Here is a 6,653-nt window from a genome sequence, read left to right on the forward strand (position 1 = left end):
GATTTACATTGCCCTGACTTCCAAAAGAGCTCATCTGCAACAACGATATAGACTTTTCCTTTACTTCCTTAAAGAGCGTAGGCGACAAACTTGTTAAAAAGACAATCAGTTAAGGACTCCTACTGAGTTCTTCCTCTATGTCCAATATGTTTAAGACGTTGACTCTGCTGAACTGCAGGTCGCGGGCTCGAACCCGGCCGCGGCGGCCGCATTTCGATGGAGGCGTAATGCAAAAAATCCTCGTGTACCGTGCATTTGGTGCAAGCTAAAGAACCACGGGTGGTCAAAATTAATGCTCAGCCCTCACTACGGCGCGCCTCTTAACGAGATCACAATTGTGGCAAGTTTTAACACCCCATATTTTAATTAATTGAATAATTGTGCTTTGTATGTATAGCTTACTTAGTATTAAAGCTCGTGATTCTGCCTGTTTACGAGTCTTTCATTTCTTTTTCATTCGCGCCTGTCTTCAAAAATGTGCTAGTGAAGTACTTCTCTCCCTCTTTCTTATCTCTTTTATGCGTTTCGCGTATACAGCTGCTGACCGAGGCTGCCACTCGTGGGAGTGGACGCAACTTCAAACTGCTTAGTTCGGTAGCTTTTGTGCTATGGCTCTTTCCTTTGTAACAGCGGAAAATAAAATTTGCATCATTTTATATCCGCGGCTGCTGTTTACTCTAGCAGGTATTTATAAACAGTTTTCTGTCACAGACAAAACGAATACTGCAGCTGCCAGACTGCACACAAAAGCATACGCGCACATTTAGCGCACAAGTCTCATGCAAGGAAAAAAAATGTAGTAGCGGCAGTAGTAGTAGTAATAGTAATAGTAGTAGTAGTAGTAGTAGTAGTAGTAGTAGTAGTAGTAGTAGTAGTAAGAAAAGTATGAGCCATGCCACTCTGAGGTGGATGACCAGCGACGCTGCTTAGCGCAAGACACAGGGGTGGCAGAATTTTGAACACAGGTTCGAACACATTTATTGCCCTCATCACTGGTCATCGTGACGATAGGTACGCACACACATTCTTGTATCACCACTGTTATTAAATGCGCCAGTATTTCTATGCCTTACTAACGAGACACTTGTCAGTCACGTAAGACAATGAACGGCACATACCTCCTTAAGAAATGGCTCATACCTCGTGAGCATTAAAATAATATAAATACTACCTACCTGATCGCCTACTTATATTGAATATGGTGCCTGTTGATAAAAAATTCAATGAAGATGCATATACAAATGATGAGACATATAAGCTTTTGCATAGAATCAAGCGATATTACATAAAATTCGGGAGCTGAGTTGTTGCGCACGCAGATTTGCTGACGGACACGAAAAATCCACAGAACCTTAGCCATAAACAGCTTCGCTGTCAAAATTTGTTTATTCTTTACTTACTCGCTCCCAGAGATCGGATTCGTTTGTCAGGGCCTCATTCGCTGCTGCAATCTGGCTGGCCCGGTCAGTCAGCTTTCTCTGGTCGTCCAGGACTGTGCTGGAAAGAGCGGCCTCCCACTGGTAGTGGGAGGCCGCTCCCACTACCTGTGGGAGGCCGTTTAAACGTGGAACGGTAAAGGTTCGGGTGCCCCCCGCAGAAGGCACCTCGGTCTGGATAGTGGGTAACAGGAAGGAAGGTGAAAGGACAGAGTGCTTCTTCGCGAATAGAAGGTGCTACTCAGCCCGTTTCGTGTGAATTGTGCGGTAAATAAGGCCTTATCTCTTCGAATTACTGTTCCATCAAAAGCCCACGCAGCTACCCTGTTGCAACAGCGTTCCCTCTGTATTCAAAGGCGGCTGTAGAGGCTAGTCGCAATTTCCCCAGTGTAGAGTAGCAGGCCAGAGCAAGTAATAGTTCAGGCCGACCTATCTGCCTTTCCGTAAATTTCTCTCTCTCTCTCTCTCAGAAAAAGAAGTGCGGCAGTGCCATTGAGAGTATAGAAAGAAAAGCAGAGTGAGAGAGAGAGAGAAATAAAAGTGAAAACAGGGAGAGTAGCCAGAGGATGTCGCCGGTTGACTACCCTGTACTGGGGTCGGCGAAAAAGGGCGTGGAAAATTAAGGAAAACAAAGAAAAGAAGTAAGGAAAGTATACGGATGAACAGTGTAGGACTGTGGGCGCGCTATCACACTCCGTCAAGACGATGCATAGCAACAAACAGTGAAGCGAAAAATTGTCATCCACCCGAATGTAGCGCGAAGATACAAAGGAAACCCATACGGATTTCTCAGAAAGAATGCTTGACAGTTGAAGAAAAATTCGTCCTGGTCCGGGAGGAGAAATTTTTTTCAACTGCGAAGCTTTCTTTCTGGGAAAACCGTTTGGGTTTCCTTTGTAGCGTCGTGATACATTTCTTTTTTCGCGTTCGTGGTACTTTCTCCACTTCGCGGGATTCTGCATAACTGATTTTCCGTGGCAAAAAACAATTTCATTGCCATGGAAACGTACAAATTCACAGAGTGCGCAATGTCGCGCAGTCATAACGTAGTGCAAAACCCGGTCTCTTTTAAGCAAGTAAACCAGCATCGTCTTTATAGCCTCTCGTGCTCAACGTTCCTGAAGGCTGGTGCGCCACAATTTTGCTTTTGGTGAGTTAGTCATTGTCCATCTGGTCTGCGTGGACGAGCGCTAAGCTCTTTGTTGGATGCAACGAAGGCACCCAGAAAGAAGGTGCGCGATCGTTCTGCCGCGGCCAGAAAAGTAAAAAAGTTGGCTGTTGGTTACTTTAGCTTCCATTATGTTACTGTCGCTCCCTTATCTTAGACGCGGCCGACCCTACCAAAGACAACACACACGTCAGAACATCGTCAGTCCAGCGCACGAATCCCCACTAAACTGAGATGCCGCTGCAGTTGACGACATGCGAGACAAGGATTCGCGATCGAATACTATGTTGAAGTGTACAGGTCAGAGTGCGGCATTCCATGTCACGTAGCATATGCAATCGCAGCTGCTGCAGCGCGACAGCCGATGAACGAAGCGATTAATTCCCGTCAGCTTTCGATCGGTACAACACGTGCCGCTGCGGCCGTTTTAACGCAAATAACTCCCTTCGCCCCTGGACTCAACGCGAACCCTATGGGAGCAATATGCTCGCGAGCTGTGGTTATCGGGACTATGTGCGACGGTGTGCTTTCATCTGACGTCATCGTCACAAGATGTACAGTATTTGTCAAAAGTCAACAGCCCGCTCCGTACTTGCGCGAGGCTATCGTAGTCACTGCTTCAAACAACGGAAAAAAAGTATTGTTCTATTACTGTAATTGAGGTGATACCGCTGGATTCCCACGGACAAGAAAGACGACAGGACGTGCGCTGTGTCCTTAGCGCACGTCCTGTCCTTTTTATTGTCCGAGTGAATCCAGCGATATGATCTGAGGTAGCGCAACGGACCAATTAGCCCAAAAATCGGCACTCCTGGCCAATTTCTGTTTTTTTTCCTTCTTTCTGTGATGGAACACAAGTGGAAACTTGAGTGGAACTTGTGCGGCCGTACCGACCCGAGGACTCACGATTAGACATTTAGGCTTACTGTTGCACATGCCCCAGGACAAGAGTAACACATTATGGTAAATGATGTCTGCTGTCCTTGATAGACTGGACAATCGTCCACTATCAAAACTAAATGTGCTAAACGACTATATTCTCAAAGGAAGACCTCGAGGCCGATCGCCGCATTACCCAGCGGGCTAATTTAGCCCGCTGGATACGACGCAGACGACACCACTGCTGTTGAGTCGTCTTTGTTTCTCTCTCTCTCTCTCCTATTGGCTTCCGGTTTCCCTGTCACTGCGACGGAAACGAGGGGCAGGGAGTAGGAGGCTGGGGTACGCTGGGGGTATGGGACAGCCATACACCTCTGGGCTCTGGCAGTTTTCGCGAGGTCACCACCGGGGCAGTTGAACTGGGCAAGTTCACTAATGCTTGCGCGGTGTCCTGTCTACCTTGCCATAATTTTTTTTTGCATTACTCCTTCAATCTCTCTACCCGCCTAATCTCACACATAAAGTGCTAATCTACTTGTGTATGGAATAAATGCACACTCTTAATTATTGCATAGTAACCGCGCCGTATGGCATTGTGCCACGTATACGGGCTTATTCTCGAAAACGCTGTCATTTTGTGTACTGCATCGATGCCACTACAGAGTTGATGAGCAGATTGTGGAGCCACATCAACACGTCAAACAAAAGGTCGGCTACACTATAGTCTCCCAACAACGCAGACTACAGCAGACCCCATCTGGCAGGGAGCTCCTGAAGAAACTAGGCTGCGCCGATCAACTTCAAGAGATACAGAGGACCGAAACAATTCCGGACGAGTATCGCAACACGCTAAATGTAGCACCCATACCCCGGAACATGGATCCCAACCTACACAAAGAACGCAGAGAAGCGAGGGCTGAATACCTACAAAAGACATTAGCACCCCAAGAAACGACGGTATATGTGGACGCAGCCACATACGCCAGAGCAGCGGGGCAGAGCAACAGCAACGCGGTAGCAATGGTGATTGATTCGAACATACGCGAGATCACCAGCGCATCACTACAAGGCTGTACGATAGTCGAGGCTGAAGAAGCGGTCGTCGCTCTAGCGTCAGCGGAGGGATATCGATCAAAACGGTCTCTAACAATCCTTACAGACTCACAAACGGCGTGTCGCAACTACCTACGCGGCAGAATAGGGCACGGAGCGCTCCGCATACTCCGCTCCGGAGACCACATAACACAACGACAAACAATAGAAGAACCAATTAGGCATACGAGTGGCAGGGAACCAAGAGGTGGACAGGATAGCTCGAGGGTACACTTATTACCGAGCATCCAAAGTAGGCGACCTCGAGGAGACCGAACCTGTACCCCAAAACTATTCGGTGATACTAAATTACTACAAGGGCTGCAGAAAGCGGTATCCACCACCGCACCACTCCCTTAGCAGAGAGCTACAAACGGGCTCGTACCCGAACCTAAACGTACTCAGCAAAATTTATCCCACACAATACAATGACAAATGCCCCTGGTGCCTCGAAACACCCACGCTGTATCACATAACATGGGCATGCCATAAGATAGACGTGGTACCCGTTATACCAAACCCGAGTGCAGATCAATGGGAGGGAGTGCTCTCCAGCGATCGCCAGGTCGACCAAGAAGGTCTAATTCGGCGAGTACAACTGGCAGCAGCATCCAGCGGAATCCTGGACTAAGGGCAACCGACCGTTGTGCTAGAAGATGGACGATTCCATCTGAAGACCGCAGAAGACCAGCGAATTTAGAGCTCATAAAGTTTTTCACTCACTCACACTCGGCTACACGCGAGAAGTGTTTCACCGAAAAAAGCCGGTGAAAGGTCGTAAAGACAAAGAAGTTCGCAAAAGTAAAGGACAACAACGACGATAATACAACAGCAAAATTGAAACCGAAAACGCTGAAACGAACTTATGTTGGTTGCCCAGTGTGGCGAAGCGCGAGAAGCAAAACCACTTTTGTAATGATGACGTGAATAGTACATACACTGAATCCCTTCCTGAATAACAAAGGCAAGAATATATACGATGGAACGAAGAATGCTAGGCATGGGGCCCTTAAGAGACAGAAAGAGAGTGGTTTGGATCAGAGAGCAAACGGGTAAAGACGACATTCGAATTGACATGAAGAGAAAAAAAATGGCGCTGGGCAGGTCATGTAATGCATAGAGTAGATAACCGTTGGACCATAAGGATGACCGAATGGGTACCAAGAGAACGGAAACGCAGTAGAGGACGGCAGAGGACTAGGTGGTTCGACAAAATTAGGAAATTTGCGGGTGCTAGTTGGAATCGGTTGGCACCGGACAGGGGTAATTGGAGATCGCAGGGCGAGGCCTTCGTCCTGCAGTGGACATAAAATAGCCTGATGATGATGATGAGTGATTAAAAATACAAAGCAGCGTTCCGGTTTCACAACGTTTTGCTTTTTACTGCTTGAAATAATGCGTGCAGAAGCAAAAACAGAAAAGAGGGGGCTTTGCCAAGTTGTATGAGACAGCCTTTCTTCTGCAAGTCCTGTGTCTGTGTGTAACGAATAGGAGATAGACGACTTGACTTGAAACTTTGAAAATTCAGCAGTGATTGCGATAAAGGTTGCAAAGGGTTCCTTGTTACAGAAACACGGTTTGTGTCGCTATGGTTATTGAAGAAGTGAATGAGAGAAACCATTTAGCTACTCGTCACGCCTTCGCTGGTAGCCCTGCTTTAGAACATAATAAAATTACGCTAGCATTACTACTACTTTAAGACAGGGATTAGAAAAGATACCGTACTTAGATGAACAGAGACGCGTGTTGAAGCCCGTGCCTACGACAACTATTCAAGTAAATGCAAATATATTATGTGCCAGAAATCTTTACAAACTTTAGCGAGGATTTATGAAGTAGCGATAGAAAACATACACAGATAAAGAATTAAGAAAACAGTAGGTAATTTTGTTTTTTACAAAAAAAAAAAGTTCACCAGTTATACGTATAGGTTATGACAACCTTTCTGAATATACTTAATTTCATGCCATATGTCGATTCTTCAGAAGCTTATGCTGGCTTTTTGTGTATCTTGTGTTGTATATACATTATGTATGTTGTAACGTGAGCATTTTATATAAGGTTTTGTTACACAAGTA

Source organism: Dermacentor andersoni, chromosome 3 (genome assembly GCF_023375885.2).
Source record: "Dermacentor andersoni chromosome 3, qqDerAnde1_hic_scaffold, whole genome shotgun sequence".
Classification (NCBI taxonomy): domain Eukaryota; kingdom Metazoa; phylum Arthropoda; class Arachnida; order Ixodida; family Ixodidae; genus Dermacentor; species Dermacentor andersoni.